This window comes from Zootermopsis nevadensis, unplaced genomic scaffold (genome assembly GCF_977971745.1).
Source record: "Zootermopsis nevadensis isolate Lab colony 2312 unplaced genomic scaffold, Znev_1.0 Znev_ptg000045l, whole genome shotgun sequence".
Classification (NCBI taxonomy): Eukaryota; Metazoa; Arthropoda; class Insecta; order Blattodea; family Termopsidae; genus Zootermopsis; species Zootermopsis nevadensis.
This window is the reverse complement of record NW_028259177.1, coordinates 3,492,974-3,513,927: the sequence shown is the minus strand read 5'-3', so window position 1 is coordinate 3,513,927 and position 20,954 is coordinate 3,492,974. Positions and strand designations below refer to the sequence as shown.

General features: G+C 38.0%; 1 long non-coding RNA gene across 2 annotated transcripts in view; it reads left to right on the top strand.

Moving 5' to 3' along the window:
• Positions 1-20,178: 20,178 nt before the first annotated feature.
• Positions 20,179-20,954, top strand: part of LOC147871656 (uncharacterized) — a 162,251-nt gene continuing 161,475 nt past the window's right edge. The window contains exon 1 of one of the 2 annotated variants that reach the window (XR_015538521.1): positions 20,179-20,417. This is a non-coding gene — a long non-coding RNA (uncharacterized LOC147871656). Of the gene's footprint in view, positions 20,423-20,954 lie in introns of both variants that reach the window. The other variant, XR_015538522.1, reaches the window with a different exon arrangement.

Here is a 20,954-nt window from a genome sequence, read left to right as displayed (position 1 = left end):
AATCTCGAAAACTTTAAAATGTCTCTATCCTCCAAACCCTTTGACATACATTGACGTGACTCTGACATGAAGTTGACATATACGTTCCCTCAAAGTGACATAAGTTTTGTCTCTCAGATTCCTATAGATCGGGAGATATTTGATTTTTCAAAAATTGACTTTCGAATAATCTAGAAAAATTAAAATGTCTCTATCCTCCAAACCCTTGGACATACATTGACGTGACGCTGACATGAAGTTGACATATACGCTCCCTCAAAGGGACATAAGAGTTGTCTCTCAGATTCCTACAGATCGGGAGATATTTGCCTTTTCAAAAATTGACTTTCGAATAATCTCGAAAAATTACAATATATCTATCCTCCAAACTCTTGGACATACATTGACGTGACTGTGACATCAGGTTGACATATACGTTCCCTCAAAGTGACATAAGTTTTGTCTCTCAGATTCCTACAGATCGGGAGATATTTGCCTTTTCAAAAATTGAATTTCGAATAATCTCGAAAAATTGAAATGTCTCTATCCTCCAAACCCTTGGACATACATTGACGTGAATCTGACATGAAGTTGACATATACGTTCCCTCAAAGCGACATAAGAGTTGTCTCTCAGATTCCTACAGATCGGGAGATATTTGAATTTTCAAAAATTGACTTTCCAATAATCTCGAAAAATTAAAATATCTCTATCCTCCAAACTCTTGGACATACATTGACGTGACTGTGACATCAAGTTGACATATACGTTCCCTCAGAGTGACAAAAGTTTTGTCTCTCAAATTCCTACAGATCGGGAGATATTTGCCTTTTCAAAAATTGACTTTCGAATAATCTCGAAAAATTAAAATGTCTCTATCCTCCAAACCCTTGGACATACATTGACTTGACTCTGACATGAAATTGACATATACGTTCCCTCAAAGTGACAAAAGTGTTGTCTCTCAGATTCCTACGGATCTGGAGATATTTGCCTTTTCAAAAATTGACTTTCGAATAATCTCGAAAAATTAAAATATCTCTATTCTTCAAACCCTTGGACATACATTGACGTGACTCTGACATGAAGTTGACATATACGTTACCTCAAAGTGACATAATTTTTGTCTCTCAGATTCCTACAGATCGGGAGAAATTTGCCATTTCAAAAATTGACTTTCGAATAATCTCGAAAAATTTAAATGTCTCTATCCTCCAAACCCTTGGACATACATTGACGTGAATCTGACATGAAGTTGACATATACGTTCCCTCAAAGTGACAAAAGTGTTGTCTCTCAGATTCCTACGGATCTGGAGATATTTGCCTTTTCAAAAATTGACTTTCGAATAATCTCGAAAAATTAAAATATCTCTATTCTTCAAACCCTTGGACATACATTGACGTGACTCTGACATGAAGTTGACATATACGTTACCTCAAAGTGACATAATTTTTGTCTCTCAGATTCCTACAGATCGGGAGAAATTTGCCTTTTCAAAAATTGACTTTCGAATAATCTCGAAAAATTAAATTGTCTCTATCCTCCAAACCCTTGGACATACACTGACGTGACTCTGACATGAAGTTGTCATATACGTTCCCTCAAAGTGACATAAGTTTCGTCTCTCAAATTCCTACAGATCGGGAGATATTTGCCTTTTCAAAAATTGACTTTCGAATAATCTCGAAAAATTAAAATGTCTCTATTCACCAAACACTTGGACATACATTGACGTGAATCTGTCATGAAGTTGACATATACGTTCCCTCAAAGTGACATCAGTTTTGTCTCTCAGATTGCTAACAGATCGGGAGATATTTGCCTTTACAAAAATTGACTTTCGAATAATCTCGAAAAATTGAAATATCTCTATCCTCCAAACCCTTGGACATACATTGACGTGACTCTGACATGAAGTTGACATATACGTTCCCTAAAAGTGACATAAGTTTTGTCTCTCAGATTCTTACAGATCGGGAGATATTTGCCTTTTCCAAAATTGACTTTCGAATAATCTCGAAAAATTAAAATGTTTCTATCGTCCAAACCCTTGGACATACATTGACGAGATTCTGACATGAAGTTGACATATACGTTACCTCAAAGAGACATAATTTTTGTCTCTCAGATTCCTACAGATCGGGAGATATTTGCCTTTTCAGAAATTGACTTTCGAATAATCTCGAAAATTTAAAATGTCTCTATCCTCCAAACCCTTGGACATACATTGACGTGAATCTGTCATGAAGTTGACATATACGTTCCCTCAAAGTGACATCAGTTTTGTCTCTCAGATTGCTAACAGATCGGGAGATATTTGCCTTTACAAAAATTGACTTTCGAATAATCTCGAAAAATTGAAATATCTCTATCCTCCAAACCCTTGGACATACATTGACGTGTCTCTGACATGAAGTTGACATATACGTTCCCTAAAAGTGACATAAGTTTTGTCTCTCAGATTCTTACAGATCGGGAGATATTTGCTTTTTCCAAAATTGACTTTCGAATAATCTCGAAAAATTAAAATGTCTCTATCCTCCAAACCCTAGGACATACATTGACGTGACTCTGACATGAAGTTGACACATACGTTACCTCAAAGTGACATAAATATTGTCTCTCAGATTCCTACAGATCGGGAGATATTTGCCTTTTCAAAAATTGACTTTCGAATAATCTCGAAAAATTAAAATGTCTCTATCCTCCAAACCCTTGGACATACATTGACGTGACTCTGACATGACGTTAACATATACGTTCCCTCAAATTGACATAAGTTTCGTCTCTCAGGTTAATACAGATCGGGAGATATTTGCCTATTCAGAAATTGACTTTCGAATAATCTCGAAAAATTAAAATGTCTCTATCCTCCAAACCCTTGGACATACATTGACGTGACTCTGACATGAAGTTGACATACCCGTTCCCTCAAAGTGACATAAGTTTTGAATCTCAGATTCCTACAGATCGGGAGATATTAGCCTTTTCAGAAATTGACTTTCAAATAATCTCGAAAACTTTAAAATGTCTCTATCCTCCAAACCCTTTGACATACATTGACGTGACTCTGACATGAAGTTGACATATACGTTCCCTCAAAGTGACATAAGTTTTGTCTCTCAGATTCCTATAGATCGGGAGATATTTGATTTTTCAAAAATTGACTTTCGAATAATCTAGAAAAATTAAAATGTCTCTATCCTCCAAACCCTTGGACATACATTGACTTGACTCTGACATGAAATTGACAAATACGTTCCCTCAAAGTGACAAAAGTGTTGTCTCTCAGATTCCTACGGATCTGGAGATATTTGCCTTTTCAAAAATTGACTTTCGAATAATCTCGAAAAATTAAAATATCTCTATTCTTCAAACCCTTGGACATACATTGACGTGACTCTGACATGAAGTTGACATATACGTTACCTCAAAGTGACATAATTTTTGTCTCTCAGATTCCTACAGATCGGGAGAAATTTGCCATTTCAAAAATTGACTTTCGAATAATCTCGAAAAATTTAAATGTCTCTATCCTCCAAACCCTTGGACATACATTGACGTGAATCTGACATGAAGTTGACATATACGTTCCCTCAAAGTGACATAAGTTTTGTCTCTCAGATTAATACAGATCGGGAGATATTTGCCTCTTCAAAAATAGACTTTCGAATAATCTCGCAAAATTAAAATTCCTCTGTCCTCCAAACCCTTGGACATACATTGACGTGACACTGACATGAGGTTGACATATACGTTCCCTCAAAGTGACATAAGTTTTGTCTCTCAGATTAATACAGATCGGGAGATATTTGCCTTTTCAAAAATTGACTTTCGAATAATTTTGAAAAATTAAAATGTCTCTATCCTACAAACCCTTGGACATACATTCACGTGACTCTGACATGAAGTTGACATATACGTTACCTCAAAGTGACATAAGTGTTGTCTCTCAGATTCCTACGGATCGGGAGATATTTGATTTTTCAAAAATTGACTTTAGAATAATCTCGAAAAATTAAAATGTCTGTATCCTCCGAACCCTTGGACATACATTGACGTGACTCTGACATGAAATTGACATTTACGTTCCCTCAAAGTGACATAAGTTTCGTCTCTCAGGTTCCTACAGATCGGAAGATATTTGCCTTTTCAGAAATTGACTTTCGTATAATCTTGAAAAATTTAAATGTCTCTATCCTCCAAACCCTTGGACATACATTGACGTTACTCTGACATGAAGTTGACATATACGTTCCCCCAAAGTGAAATAAGTGTTGTCTCTCACATTCCTACAGATCGGGAGATATTTGCCTTTTAAAAAATTGACTTTCGAATAATCTCGCAAAATTAAAATGCCTCTGTCCTCCAAACCCTTATACATACATTGACGTGACTCTGACATGAAGTTGACATATACGTTCCCTCAAAGTTACATCAGTTTTGTCTCTCAGATTCCTACAGATCGGGAGTTATTTACCTTTTGATGAATTGTTTTTCGAATAATCTCGAAAAATTAAAATGTCTCTATTCTCGAAACCCTTGGACATACATTGACGTGACTCTGACATGAAGTTAACATATATGTTACCTCAAATTGACATAAGTTTTGTCTCTCAGATTCCTACAGATCGGGAGATATTTGCCTTCTCAAAAATTGACTTTCGAATAATCTCGAAAACTTAAAATTTCTCTATCCTCCAAACCCTTGGACATACATTGACGTGACTCTGACATGAAGTTGACATATACGTTACCTCAAAGTGACATAAGTTTCGTCTCTCAGGTTCCTACAGATCGGGAGATATTTGCCTTTTAAAAAATTGACTTTCAAATAATCTCGAAAAATTAAAATGTCTCTATCCTCTAAACCCGTGGACATATATTGACGTGAATCTGACATGAAGTTGACATATACGTTCCCTCCAAGTGATATCAGTTTTGTATCTCAGATTCCTACAGATCGGGAGATATTTGCCTATTCAAAGGTTGACTGCGAATAATATCGAAAAATTAAAATGTCTCTATCCTCCAAACCCTTGGACATACATTGACGTGACTCTGACATAAAGTTGACATATACGTTCCCTCAAAGTGACATAAATATTGCCTCTCAGATTCCTACAGATCGGGAGATATTTGCCTTTAAAAAATTGACTTTCAAATAATCTCGAAAAATTAAAATGTCTCTATCCTCTAAACCCTTGGACATACATTGACGTGACTCTGACATGACGTTAACATATACGTTCCCTCAAATTGACATAAGTTTCGTCTCTCAGGTTAATACAGATCGGGAGATATTTGCCTATTCAGAAATTGACTTTCGAATAATCTCGAAAAATTAAAATGTCTCTATCCTCCAAACCCTTGGACATACATTGACGTGACTCTGACATGAAGTTGACATACACTTTCCCTCAAAATGACATAACTTTTGAATCTCAGATTAATACAGTTCGGGAGATGTTTGCCTTTTCAGATATTGACTTTCAAATAATCTCGAAAAATTAAAATGTCTCTATCCTCCAAACCCTTTGACATACATTGACGTGACTCTGACATGAAGTTGACATATACGTTCCCTCAAAGTGACATAAGTTTTGTCTCTCAGATTCCTACAGATCGGGAGATATTTGCCTTTTCAAAAATTGACTTTCGAATAATCTCGAAAAATTAAAATATTTCTATCCTCCAAACTCTTGGACATACATTGACGTGACTGTGACATCAGGTTGACATATACGTTCCCTCAAAGTGACATAAGTTTTGTCTCTCAGATTCCTACAGATCGGGAGATATTTGCCTTTTCAAAAATTGACTTTCGAATAATCTCGAAAAATTGAAATGTCTCTATCCTACAAACCCTTGGACATACATTGACGTGACTCTGACATGAAGTTGACATATACGTTCCCTCAAAGCGACATAAGAGTTGTCTCTCAGATTCCTACAGATCGGGAGATATTTGCCTTTTAAAAATTGACTTGCGAATAATCTCGAAAAATTAAAATGTCTCTTTCGTCCAAACCCTTGGACATAGATTGACGAGATTCTGACATGAAGTTGACATATACGTTCCCTCAAAGTGACATAAGTTTTGTCTCTCAGATTCCTACAGATCGGGAGATATTTGACTTTTAACAATTGACTTTCGTATAATCTTGAAAAATTAAAATGTCTCTATCCTCCAAACCCTTGGACATACATTGACGTGACTCTGACATGAAGTTGACATATACGTTCCCTCAAAGTGAAATAAGTGTTGTCTCTCACATTCCTACAGATCCGGAGATATTTGCCTTTTAAAAAATTGACTTTCGAATAATCTCGCAAAATTAAAATGCCTCTGTCCTCCAAACCCTTATACATACATTGACGTGACACTGACATGAAGTTGACATATGCGTTCCCTCAAAGTTACATCAGTTTTGTCTCTCAGATTCCTACAGATCGGGAGATATTTGCCTTTTTAAAAATTGACTTTCGAATAATCTCGAAAAATTAAAATGTCTCTATTCTCCAAACCCTTGGACATACATTGACGTGACTCTGACATGAAGTTGACATTTACGTTCCCTCAAAGTGACATAAGTTTTGTCTCTCAGTTTCCTACAGATCGGGAGATATTTGCCTTTTCAAAAATTGACTTTCGAATAATCTCGAAAAATTTAAATGTCTCTATCCTCCAAAATCTTGGACATACATTGACTTGACTCTGACATGATGTTGACATATACGTTCCTTCAATGTGACATAAGTGTTGTCTCTCAGATTCCTACGGATCGGGAGATATTTGCCTTTACAAAAATTGACTTTCGAATAATCTCGAAAAATTAAAATGTCTCTATTCTTCAAACCCTTTGACATACATTGACGTGACTCTGACATGAAGTTGACATATACGTTCCCTCAAAGTGAAATAAGTGTTGTCTCTCAGATTCCTACAAATCGAGAGATATTTGCATTTTCTAAAAATTGACTTTCGAATAATCTCGCAAAATTAAAATGCCTCTGTCCTCCAAACCCTTATACATACATTGATGTGACTCTGACATAAAGTTGACATATGCGTTCCCTCAAAGTTACAACAGTTTTGTCTCTCAGATTCCTACAGATGGGGAGATATTTGCCTTTTCAGAAATTGACTTTCGAATAATCTCGAAAAATTGAAATGTTTCTATCCTCCAAACCCGTGGATATACATTGACGTGACTCTGACAGGATGTTGACATACATGTTACCTCAAAGTGACATTAGTTTCGTCTCTCAGATTCCTACAGATCGGGAGATATTTGCCTTTTCAGAAATTGTCTTTCGAATAATCTCGAAAAATTAAAATGTCTCTATCCTCCAAACGCTTTGACATACATTGACGTGAATCTGACATGAAGTTGACATATACGTTCCCTCAAAGTGACATAAGTTTTGTCCCTCAGATTCCTAACAGATCGGGAGATATTTGCCTTTTCAAAAATTGACTTTCGAATAATCTCGAAAAATTTAAATGTCTCTATTCTCCAAACTCTTGGACATACATTGACGTGAGTCCGGCATGACTATGACACATACGTTCCCTCAAAGTGACATAAGTTTTGCCTCTCAGATTTCTACAGATCGGGAGATATTTACCTTTGAATAATTGACTTTCGAATAATCTTGAAAAATTAAAATGTCTCTATCCTCCAAACCCTTGGACATACATTGACGTGATTCTGACATGAAGTTGACATATACGTTCCCTCAAAGTGACATAAGTTTTGTCTCTCAGATTCCTACAGATCGGGAGATATTTGCCTTTTCAAAAATTGACTTTCGAATAATCTCGAAAAATTGAAATGTCTCTATCCTCCAAACCCTTGGACATACATTTACATATTTACATATTCATAGCGAGAGGTCAGTTCGTTGTAAATATCGATTTTGAAGTAGTTTTACTTTTCCATTATGAATTACATTGATAATCGTAGTGTCATTAGCAGATCTGTCTCATTAATTGTGGCTTCATTTGGTGTTGGTGTATTAACGATTCACAAAGGCGATGCACACATCGGCTAATACGTTAAAATAACGGGCTTATCTTGGTATGGATGGAAATACATCATAAATTAACTGCGCACTGAACCAAAATTAGTTAAATCACGTTGGATGGTCAGAGTTATCAATTATACTGCTTTGATCAGAATCAAATTGGACAGATTGTTTCGTCATGAATAGATTGCCTTTCGCTGAGTGTATTAATGTTTAAATTGAATTATTATTGGTGGGCGTTCTTGCTGTATGCGGTAGCACTTTGATAAATTTCTGTCCCTGAGTTTTGCTCCTTTATCGCGTCGGGAAATCTCTTAAAGTGAAATCCCTCGGAGGCAGGGCAGACTCATCAATTTCCCCTCTGTTGGTGGGAAGAAGAACTACCTGAAACTGGTGATGATTTTGTCGTTGAGTCTCTCTCTCTCCCCCCTCTCTCTCTTTCCCCCCTCTCTCTCTCCCCCCCCCCAGTTTTTTGCTGCAGAATGTAGTTTGCTATTTCAACAGTCTAGTACCCTGGCACTGACTCACCAGGAAGTCGAAATGAAATCCAGAAGTTCACCATCGGTTTCTGCGACCTACTTTACTTACATTTCTTCATTCCTGAAATCTGTGATCTCATTTCAGAAAGTGTAACATCGTATTCGTCTCTTTCGGATATGATCCTGGTATCATATGATAAGTTTTTCGCTTCGGTTTTGTTACTATCCGCCTGGAAATCAGATTCCGTAAAACGAATGGGTTTGTTTAATCAACAGGAAATACTAACTTTTTGTTTTGTATCGAGTTTACTTGAACTGCGAGCTTTAAATTTTTGGTTTGGTAATTACTTTATGGGATCGTGCATTAATTTTGAGGATGGTAACAGTAATTTGAGTCGAATCTATTGAGGTTCCTACTGAAACCAAGAGTTCGTTTTCCCTCGACACTGATGATGGAGGCAGTACGTTTCTCACAAACGCTGGCATGTACTGGCTAGTCTACACGGGACCAATACCCGGAAGATATATCGATATCACTCCATTTCCGGGTGATGAATTCTGTTCTTAGTGCATCGATTTAGGTCAGATGGAGACTGATGTGGGCCTGCTACCTGTTTGGTTCATCTCTGTGTTGTGTAGGCCTCGCCCCATACGCAATTTCGAGTTATGGATTTAACATTAACGTCAGACTTTGAGCACTTCAAAGGAAATCGTGATAAATGTTATGACTTACGTACTGAATTAATTAAATTAAGACATTTCATGATCTAAACTATTACGTACGGCAGATTATGTGAATATCTACATCTCTTTGGGACACCTGCATAAACGACATATCGAAATATTTTTCTACATTCAAATCCAGGCGATTAGTTGTCATTACACTGCTCCATAGAGTAGGCTCCTTCTTGATAAGCTGATTGTGTCTTAGCCGATGCAGGAATTCCGCAATTTTTTAGCACTTCGAAGGTTCATTATCGTGTTCACAAGAGCCTGTCACCAGATCCGATAGGGTTTGAGTTAAATCAAGACCATTCCGTGACATCCTATCTTTCTAAATCCGGTTTAGTATTGTTCCATCTATGTCTTGGTCTCTGAAGTTATTCTTACTTAAGGGTCCCGACTGAAAATTTAGACGTTTTCCTAATCTCAACCATTCATGCTGTATGTCTGACTCATCTCATATTGCTTGGTTGTCACTGTAATATGATTTGGGGCTATACAAGTTGTGACTGTCCTTAAATTTTAATGAAAATTCTTCTTCATTGTTTGGCTTAATTTGTTGTGATAATCGTAGGCTATTATGTGTTAATAATTGTCGGAACATTGATTGTAAAAATCTTAATTTAGGCTTGGATTTACATTAAATTACACGTCATTTCAGTCCAGTAGCGACGTGCTGTATAAATTTTTCTTGGTTTAGATCACGACAGGACAACATGCCGGCCCCGGAAATATTTTCTCTGACCCAGAGGCGATCAACTCAAAAGCGTCCGGGCCCGTGAAAAATCAGCTTTCAAAATTAATGTAGTTAATGACGTTTTTAATTAAGTGCAGGTGATATTGTACTTTTTTCTCTCTTCGTGCCTCCTTTTAATATTTTTAAATTTATTTTATTGTCATAGTAAATACATTTTGTATTAATTATTGACTGCGACCCTAAGCGCTTCTGTAGTTTACATTTTGGCTTCATGGACTTAGAAGTTTTGCAGGTCAGGTTTAGAAGGGGACAGACACCAAGGGAGTTAATTTCTTTCCTTGCTTTGTGAGAGGTCAGTTGACAGATTGAAGTGAAAATCCATTTCTGTTCCTCTTTCCTGAAAATCTCAGCTCTTGCTGTGGAACTCCCTGTAGTGCAGTGAAATTTATCTCAGCGTTTTCTCCTCCCATTTTCTCCTCCTTCTCAATCCACTGTCACCTCGACCTACACCCCATTTAAGGTTCTCTCAAACCAACGAGGTAGCGATATGGTACGGTATGATACAGCGGTTTAAAGTCCTGAAATCAGTGTGTGTCTGTCACTAACTTTACACCGCCGTATCATTCCGTACCATATCACTACCTCGTTGGTTTGAGAGAGAAAATGAATCCCAGGGCCACTTTAACCATCTTTGAATTGCTCTGGGCGCGAACCGGTGAGAATCCGGCGACTATCTGAGCTGTGGCACAGCCTATATAACCCGACCCTGGCGGCAGGCGGTGGTACGATATAATGGACTGAATCTCGCCGATGAGAACTTGGGAAGGTTTGGTTCATACCGCACATTGCACTCAGCAACATTGGCGAAAGGCAGTTCTAACTGCTATTCCAGTGTTTTTACAACAGCTAAGTAAAGGTTTTGCAAACATTTACGTAAATAAAAGAGGAATGGGAACATCGTTATTTTTTACGGAGCTTTTATCTTGACTGTTGCTGGTTCTTGCCTTAGTAAAACTGCTAAACCCCCCACGGCATTCTGGAGTTTACCGTTTCTGAACGCGAAGGTAAAGTTTTGTATTTTGTAATCAAAACTCTTTGTTGTGTTCTGCATTTGAATTTTCTTATCGCAATCTGATCTTGCTTTCTCTCGTGGTATTACGTTCTTTATGATTTATAAAATATATCCTCCAAAATGTATGATACAAATAAAGAATGTTAAAACTCCATTACAGACGTAAGAAATCTGACAGCGAGATACGCAGTGCTACCACGTGAAATGATGTTGGTACAACTTAAATTACATGCGTTCTTATCGCCTATCTCTCTCACCACCTGTGATCCCCATGCGTTTTATTTATAACGGGCGTAGAACGCACAGATTCGCCCTGACTTCTGTAGGTTTCATTTGGGTGTTCGATCTACACGACGTCCATTCTAGCTTTGTAAAGCCGTTGACCATCGCGCCATGAAAGCTCACCCACGTGATGTTGACATTGTGTCAGTCCGTAATCATTTTCGTCGCCCTGACCTGGGGAAGGACGTCATGTATAGTTTGTTACCTGAAATATGTATTAAACTAGTAATTACACGGCCTAGGAGCTTGTACGATGTGAGTTTGTAGTTTTCTCTTCGGCGAATTAGTCTGGACGGTTTTCAGGTAACATATGACATTTATAAAGTTAAGGTTTCGTAGCTGCCCCGAGGATGAGAGCAGAGTTAGCTCTCGAAACATTGACGGCAAAAATTGTTCATTTACCATTCATCCACCTTGCCCTAGAGTCTTTCATTAAAATATGACATTGTTTCGAAATGCACCTCAGACCCCTCTCAGCGCCGGATGTAAGTATCTTCAATGTAGTCTTCAGTCTTGTTCAATGGGTAATGTGATCATATTCACGTTCGAGCTGTCTTTTTCCACCTGAAGACTCCCCCTGGCCTTATAAGTAAAGCGGTTTGAAGTCGGACCAAGAGTTCTTCTATGATTGCTTGTACGGAGGAAGATTTTGCGACGTCCGTGTGTGAAATCGAACCACGTATAGTTTTATTAATTGTAAATTACAAGCTATTTAAAACTTGCGATATATTTAATGTGTCGTAAGTAACTCGTTCATTGGCAAATGAGTGAAAGTATTTTCCAGTTAGAGTTAATTAGTGATTTGAATTGGATGTGCATTTTAAATTGCAATTTAATTACCTTTGTTTCAATTATAGGCCCCGTTTAGATGATTATGTAGGCTACAGAATAATTGTTCCATGATCATTCAATTTGTGCACTCATATATTCATTTTAAGGTATAATTATTAGCTCTGATGTATCAGTGGTCGAATTATTCATACGTTTTGATGTCTATAATGAAAAGGAATAGATTGTGTTATAGGTTTTCTGTCTTTTGTTATAATACTTTGAATATCTTACGGTTAAAAGTCATTAAGTGGATTTGCCTTCGGATGCTGCAGTGTGATCTATTTTAGGGAGATGAAGTTGTGAAACTATCTCTTCCTCCGCCGGGAATAGAACCCTTGTCATCCAGCCCATATGTTCGTCACTGTACTGACAGAGTAGCTCAGCGTGATGTGAATCATCCTTGTTTTAAAGTAACAAAAACCAAATGTTAATTAATGATATTGGATAATTAGGTAGGATAAAGGAATTTACTAATAAGAGAAATGTATTTCACACATAATGAACTTATTTTCTGCTAGTCTATAAATAACTGTCTGAGTCTCACTAATTCAGTAAAAGTTCATAGAACGTATTTCAGCATCTACAATTAATCCGGCTTCATATATTTTCTGTACTGTCGTATGTTAAATGTTGCGTAGTGTGTGTTTGAATTCCGGTCCATTTTACGTATCCTAGTTTTGTCTGAATCTGGCTTATCGCCACGAAATTATCAAGAAATTCTTATAACGAAGTTCGGTGTGCTTAGAATTGCTTTCTGTAGCTGCTTGTCTTATGAACTTTATAATTTCCGATGCTTTAATGTATTTAATTTGTTTATTTGTCGCGTGGTAAGCATATTTACCGATAAAGTGTTAACAGTGACGTGTGTAACTGGGTTAATTAGACACGAGCAACGAGTGTTCATTATCGAACGCCACCTGGCAACTCGTTCTAACTCTATTTGCTAGAATGTTCTTAGGGATACATTTCCGTGAGTCTTCTGTGCCGAACAAATCGATATTGTCTCGTCTGGTGAACTGTTTCCTTGACATTACATTAAATATGAGGAAAATAATTAATCCACGCATCGCTGAGCGCGGTGGAAATTTCCATCACTTAATGTTACATTATTTTTTAATATCTGATTTCAATATAATATATTTTTTTGACAAAAAACATGTGTCAGGATTCATTCTGTATTAATATGTGAGGTTTTTAATTCAATTTTATTTTATGTTGTGGTCTTATGACTAATTGTAGACGTGTTCCAACTTTTCATAGGAACGTAGTGCCTCAATCTTCACGGTGGATCACCGCAACAGACCACTAAACAGTGTTACCGCCCGGTGTGTGTGTTAGCAGAACGTCTTAATGGTTTGAACAGCCAATTCAGAAATCGTTCTCATCTGTAACTCGGAGAACCGTCAAATTACGAGATCTATTTAATGATTCAGCAACATTTTAGAAGTTTTTAAATCCATTCTAAGGTGTAAAATTGTGTTCTGTTGTGTTGAAAATCACGAATAAAATACTTCTGATAAGTTGAAATAAACTTCGGGCGATGAGAACGTTAACGATTGTTAATCCAGAGGTAAATTGTAACTGCATTCTACGGTCATGGCCTTCCATTTGGATGGCGTGGAATACGTTAACTCTGTTCCTACGCGTCGCGTTTACACTGTCGGAGTGTCGTCCATCGATTTGTAATCTCGGTGTTGTGTCAGAACCACATAACCGCGTTACCAGAACTGATGACGCGAGTAACAGTTGGCATAAAGCCGTTGTACCTTTGAGAACCAGAAACGAAAACAAGTGTCACAAGAGAACGGAGTGATTCGGTGATTTAGTATAGAATTAATTAAATACGACACGGCTCACCATTGTAATACACTTTGGTCTTCTGGGTTGTGATGTGCAGTCATTGTTGTTCCTGACGCTCTAACGTGAGTGTACATTAATGTTTTTCGATTTTCTCCAAGGTGGTCATTGTTGCACAGCATTACGGTCCCATTTGTTCCCATTGCCGGATCAGTGGAACGAGAGTTCATTGTTAGAACATTTAAGTGGGCAGAAATGTCTTCGGATTACATCAGTGAAAGAGCGGCATATGTGATGTGTCGTCAATAACTTCTTTACATCATCACTGTAGTCCAAACAACGCACGTCATCAGTTCTTGTCTATTTTTCCCCTCGGATCATCGCTTCAGGAACTATAACCCCCCCACCCCGGGCCACCACGCCTGGTACCCCACGTGCTACCACCATCCTGGTTGGAACATTCTTGCGAACATGACCCAAGGTCATTGTACACACACGTTTTTCTTGGAACACATTGGTACAACAATAATGGTGTGAGGGTTAGGTTTGAGATCTCAGTTTACTCCGAGAATACGCCTTTCCAATCCGGTTGGTTTTCACCGACGTTTCGAAAAAGCGTAGTAACTGCGTGTTCCGTGCAGAATTCGTCCGAAACGTCCTTAACCTCGTGCTCAATATTGTTCGGTGTCGAAGCCCGAAGGACCTCAGTGCAAAACTGACCTCAAATCTCGCGGAATTTTCGTCTTGATGTTGAGAAATCTGGCACATTTACATCGAGCATAATCTCCACTTCGTACAGACGACGTGTGTCTCCTTTAATGCAGTCCCTCAGCTGCACTTTGACCCCGTGCTGAATGCGTTATTTTATTGTTAGCCTACGCCAAACTACCGGTAGAAATGTTCGTGATTTCCGTTAGTATTGTTTTGAGTAGTTACCATCAGTCAGGAGTAACCGGATCGTAGTTGTGCAGTTTCCATAAAATATCTTACGAAATTTTAAAGAGCATCATCCACCTTTCGATGTGAAACTAATTCCTTAAAGCCTTGTAATCCTGGGGTCTCGGGTTCGAATTTATAACTTGTGTTGGGCAAGGCCGTGGTCTAGGCAACACGGAGTGTTCCTCCGTGGCATCCCAACAATTACCCCATTCACACACAGAAGAAGGCAATGGCAAACCACTTCTGGATCATCTGCCAAGAACGTATATGAACAGGTCCCAGTCCGAGAAAAGGATGGAAGGATCCTGTTCATATGGACCTGTCGTCAGACAGAACACTAAATAATTAAGTGACTTTACGTAACATCTACTTTAAGAATCAGTGCAGGTTCATTTTATATTTGCGTGTTCCCTGTGGTCCTCACTGAGATCAGGAATTATTTTCTTAAATGGCAATAACTAACTGATCTTTGCAATGGTGAAGTTCTGTGTTTTCTTTGCGGTACGGCCTGAATTATTAAATATTATTTAGACCAGCTTAGGCTTCAAAGGGTTAGCAATCTTTATTAGTTATATGCGTGAGATCTGTCCGATGTTATTGCATCTAGTATTTTGTGCAATTATTTTCTAGCCAAATGTATATCTTATTAATCTGTTAAGGCTTGTTTAATATTATTTGTTTCAGAAGAATGTATAACTACATATGTTATGACGAAAGATGTATATAAACCCTTATTGCATTACTTTAAGCGATGAATAATTACGTTTAATTTTATACATTCTTTACAATATAATTTGAAGGTAAACCCTTATTTAAAAGATGTCTTAAGATCCAGTAAAATAAACGAAATTTATACTTGGTAATATATTAATATTCTTGTAACCGAAGTGCAATAATTTTCAGTTGCATTTCTGTTGTGATGCGTTAGTTATTGTGGTTTTTTTTAAAAAATTTTGAAGGGAAAATCCGCTATAAAAGTTGGCGTTATCGAATTAAATATAGTCCGATATTTTTGTTTTTGTTGATCATAGCAGCATATCGCATCTGTTAATCCCTGTCGGAAATTTGTTGTGAAAGCCGTAGGCCATAATTGAGTCTTTGGTACACGTGATGCTAAAAAACTGCTCTTTGGAAATGATTCTGAGTTAGATCCATTCATCTTACATCCTTAGAAGCATCTTCGTAAGATACATGCTGATATTATCCTCCCACATCCTTTTTGGTGTTCCATTTAGACATTTTCCAATAGACCCCCCCACCCCCCCACCCCACCCCGAAATGTATTGTCTTCTTTGAAACGGAGGGACTTGTTTCTACAGCTCTAAGATTCGTTTTTAATGTAGGTGGGGTGATTACAGTTTTGGGACTGAATATCTAGAATTCATAATTTTTTTTTTCTCGATATGACCTAATTCCCTACTCGAGAAGTCAAGATATTTCACGCCCTTTACGGACCCCGAATATTAATTACGTAGTTTACGAGAGCCAGCCACGTGTCTGCATCCCGAACCAGTTGAATCCATTCCACGTCGTCCGAGTCTGTTCCCATGAATTTATTTCTATCCTGTCTCCGCCTGCACATTCCAGTATTCTGCAGGCTTTTGAACACGATTCAGCGACTCTTATCTCCCCCGTGCGAGCTGCAACCCCCCCGTGATTATTCTTCTTCATGTGATCACCTTAGTAATATTTGACGAGAAGTAAAACTGTGTATCTCCTGTGGACTGCTCCAGCCTCCCGTCACGTCTTCCCGTATCCTGTCCTGTCAATCTAAGATCTCTTCTTTTATCTGCGTTGATTTATTGGTCGAAATTTTCCGGTCAGTAGAACAATTTTTGCCAGGATTGTAACCAAAGTTGGTAACACTTGTGTCATTGCGCCATCTTCTTTTCCTGGGTGTCCCAGACTTATCACTCTCGTAATTTGTGATTTATATTTAGAACGCAGGCCCGTATATCTTCAATTAAAGATAATGCTTCTGATTGAGATCTTGTTTCTTCATTTCGGATTCTGCCCATCTTTAACTTAATGTAAACATTTTCACTTCGACGTCTCGTAACCTCCCGATGCCTTTTTATTTAAACTGCAGTGGCCTAGTACGTGTGTGATTATAGTTTCATAAAAAGTTACTGTTTTTACCATATAGGTTTTATTTTGAGGTTATGTATATTTTGTATTATCCGTAATAAAATAAAAATAATCCCTACGCAAGTGCGTTTCAATTAATATAATTCAATCTTGGTGGACTGTTACACAGTTCGTGTCTTTGCTAAAGTTCCAAAACTACGTGAGATTTCTTGAATTCGACCCGGATTCAAACGTTGCATTGAGAGGACTATTTTCTCTTGCTTTGTTGTCAACCCTGCAGCCGAATTGCAACATTCATCCGAGTTCTTTGTCGTAAACACTGGCGTGGCATTGAACAGAATGCCTCGAGGTTGGTCTCATTACCATATGGAAGAATCAGCTGGTTCAGCACAACAATGAATGAGGTTCTGCATTTCATTGTTAACAACAGCGTCTGGTCCATGAGAGGACGTTCTCTGACGATCTGTCTCTCGGTTGAAGGCCCCAGAGGGTTTAGAATTCGCTTTAATTACAGTCGCTACTCAAAATCGCTGTCGTCCACGTGCTTTGTCAGCCGTAAGAGTAGATATTAAAGTCAAACCGATATTACCCACAGCAACTTCATGATTCGTGGTTTGGGTTTCCCGTTCGTTGTTCACGATGTAGTATATCGCAGACTTAGGAAGGAAAATAAGTCATTCTGACCCGGCCGAGTCAACTATGAAGGGAAGATCACTTACCACAGAGGTTGGTAACTTGCAACTTTCAAACGAAACATTTCAGAACGTTTATAATCGCTCTTTACAACAAACGTATTGTTACTAACTACAGTGACATTAACAATGACATTTATTAGTCTGTTGGTTATAGTTTACATTGTTGGACATGACTCGCCGGTCGTGTTCAAGGATATTTACATTTGTTTTATCATTTTTACGTTCTACGCTATCCGGGTTTTTTTCTACGTCTAGTTTATGATTTATTCGTCGTGATATTTCAACAATGGAAATTTACAGTTCTCTTCATATATACGTAAATATAACTCCAAATCTTTATTTGTAAGTATCTTTGTAATTCTTATTTAGGGCTTATTACTTTGAAAAGATGGTTATGAACTTTTTATTTACGTTTGTTTATAGTAGAACACGACAATACATAAACAACCAGCAGCTTTATCCACAAAGTAGCCTATCTATATGCAAAATGAAGCATTGTGTGTTATGTGTTTTCTGATTCATTGTCCGTCCTCTGTTTCATGTACACAAAACGTTGTAGACTTTATGCGACATAATACGTAAAAAAAGAATTCCTTTTAAAGTAGCTCTGAAATACCGTTAACCGACGTCGAATATCAGAACCTCCGAAACTTTTTTTTTAAAATAGGGTCGATGCCAGCGTTGCCAACTTATCTCCTGTCGTTATGAGTTGTGCTTCGGACAAAAACATCACTTCGGATACAAAGGAGCGTTGAGAATTTCGTCCTCGTTGTGACAGCCGTATTCAGAATTGGATGATACCAGAATTCCAGTGTACAATTTTAATGGTTACTGACACAGGCAGCGTCTGACTCGAGTTTTGACGATTTCAGTAGCAGAAGATGAATGTCACGTGCATTCCCAAACTACAATTCAACATAACAAAAACCTCATCAACGCGCGTGGTCAGTTTCTTCTAAATTACTTCTTATTTTATACAAACTTTAATCGAATCTGTTCTTTTACTCATAAAACAGTGCAGTCTTTTTTATACCGGACTTCCTTGCTAGTTCTCATTGGAAATCGGAAGTTTCTGTCGCCGGCCATGTTTGTTTCCTCAGTCTTCAACCAAACGCTGAGATGGTCCCCAAATACCACGTTGCTACCGCGTGTTTTCCATGCAACCCCCCTCCAATTTAAGCACATTAGAACCCCCCCCTCCGCTACGGAGGTAACCTAATTATCACCTTATTCTTCTTCTTCTTCCTTCAAAGGGTTAAACAAGTTTCACACATGAACATGAAAATTTGATTTTTAATGATACAAATAGGCATATAGACATTTCTCCAATCTGTTTATACAGATTCCGGTCATCGACACTTAATAAAGTAATGTACCCTGTATATACCCTCTGTAAATATTACCTCAGTACAGGGTGATTGAAAGTTCACGCAAACCATTCGTGACGCATTTCTGTTTGTTGTAACACGCAGGCCCACAACTCTTTGTAAGACTTTTTTTTAACAGATTACAATTTATATATATATACAGACTAGTAACACACAGAAAAATAACTATAGTTCACCGAGCAGCCCCAGACCCGGGAACCTGTGTCAGTTCTCAGCCCCACTTTCTAAACCGGGATAAGGCCCTTCCGATTTAGTCCGAAAGAAACGTATCCGACCACGTGACAGAGACAAGGCTCACGCCGGTCCCCGTATGACGTAGCAAAGCAGAGGAAGACCAGGGCTCACTCTGACGGGAAAAAGTTAAGGTTAGAACAGGGTGATACAAAAGGAAAGGTAGGAGAGTATAGGATGGGACAAAAGTAACGCCACATTGAAAAAAAAATACATGAAATTTAAATTTAAAAAGCTGTTTTGTATTAAGCCTTGGAAATGTCTCCGTGTTTGATGCAACCCGGTGAAGCGTTTCTACAATGACGAAGTGTTATCGATTTGTTCGTCACACGAAAATTTGGAAATATGACCTTAACTCATTATGGCAAGTTTTCACGAGATGCCAGGCGATGTTCGACGTCCTGCATCTCTTAAAAAGACATCCTTGCACTTCAACTGCTGATGATGAACTAATGGACTGGCGTGACCAGGTTACAACATGTCATGACCTTTACGGGTCACACGTGTCTTTATTAATCCGATCGAAATGCAACCATTTGGTTCGCGTGACACTTCGATCAGTCTGTGTATGTACAAACCTGACACCTTTTCAGAAGGGACTTCTCTTGAAAACAAGCCACTGTTACCAAGCGTGAGCAAGGTACAGTCGCGTGCGTAGTGATTGCGTGTTAAGTCAGGTCAAATTAGTAGAGTTTGCACCCCACTTACGCGAAAATTGGTTTTGGACACGCCCTCTCTCGGAGAAGTGACAGGCCAGTTTGTGTATTAGAAATAAATTTCCTTCATCAACTTGTAGGAATATGATTTGTAAACGACATTATGACAAACTTATCTGAACACACAGAATATGCTTTCGAAATCACAAATGAAAATAATATTCTCAAAGTGAGACGCGTATGTATGTATGACGTCCTACACGGGAATTGGAGCGTGGTGCATTTATGTTCTGTGCGCTGGTTTGTTGCTACTGCGCTAAACTGGTGTTGGCATGTTTCATGTTTCCATGGAAACGCAAGTCACATCGCATTGGATTTGTCTTTTAAGTGAAATTTCTCCATACAATACTCGCTCGTTACACAGAACAGACTACAAATTACATTGACGCAAAAAGTACCGAATTGTGTGTATGAACGTGCGTAAGATAAAGTTGGATCAGAAATTAAAGATGGTGCCTGAATTTCGGTAAGGTGTGTAACGATTTAAGTGAGAACATTAGTATGCACAATGATACTGAATTTTGTAGATCGTAAATCACATTGTAACTTGCAAACGAGGTCATAAAATTTGAATGCATAAAATATTATTTGCAGTTGTATAACACTGTTCATGATTTTGATGGTAAGTACCAAATAATTGTCAGCCGTGTAAACATTTAACAGGGAACAATTATCACATTTTTCGCCGAGCATTCTTTGTTTCATATCCTGTTATTGTGTGTGTAGTGGCATGAACAGGACACTGCACTCAGAACTGAGCTGTCATACTGTTTTGCTGGTTTATATGGGCGTATTACTGTAGTATTTCAAAGCAGCCTCCTCCCACATAATGGGTAACAGCGCTCTGAAACTAAGTTTCTAACTGTGTAAACAATAATCTAGTGCTTTCAGTGATAACTCGAAACGCAACTGTCAGAAGCACATCATAGGCAAAGGAAAAGTGTTTCAACATCTAGATAAAACCTAAATTAATAATTTAATTCTTAAAAACATCCTGTCCAAA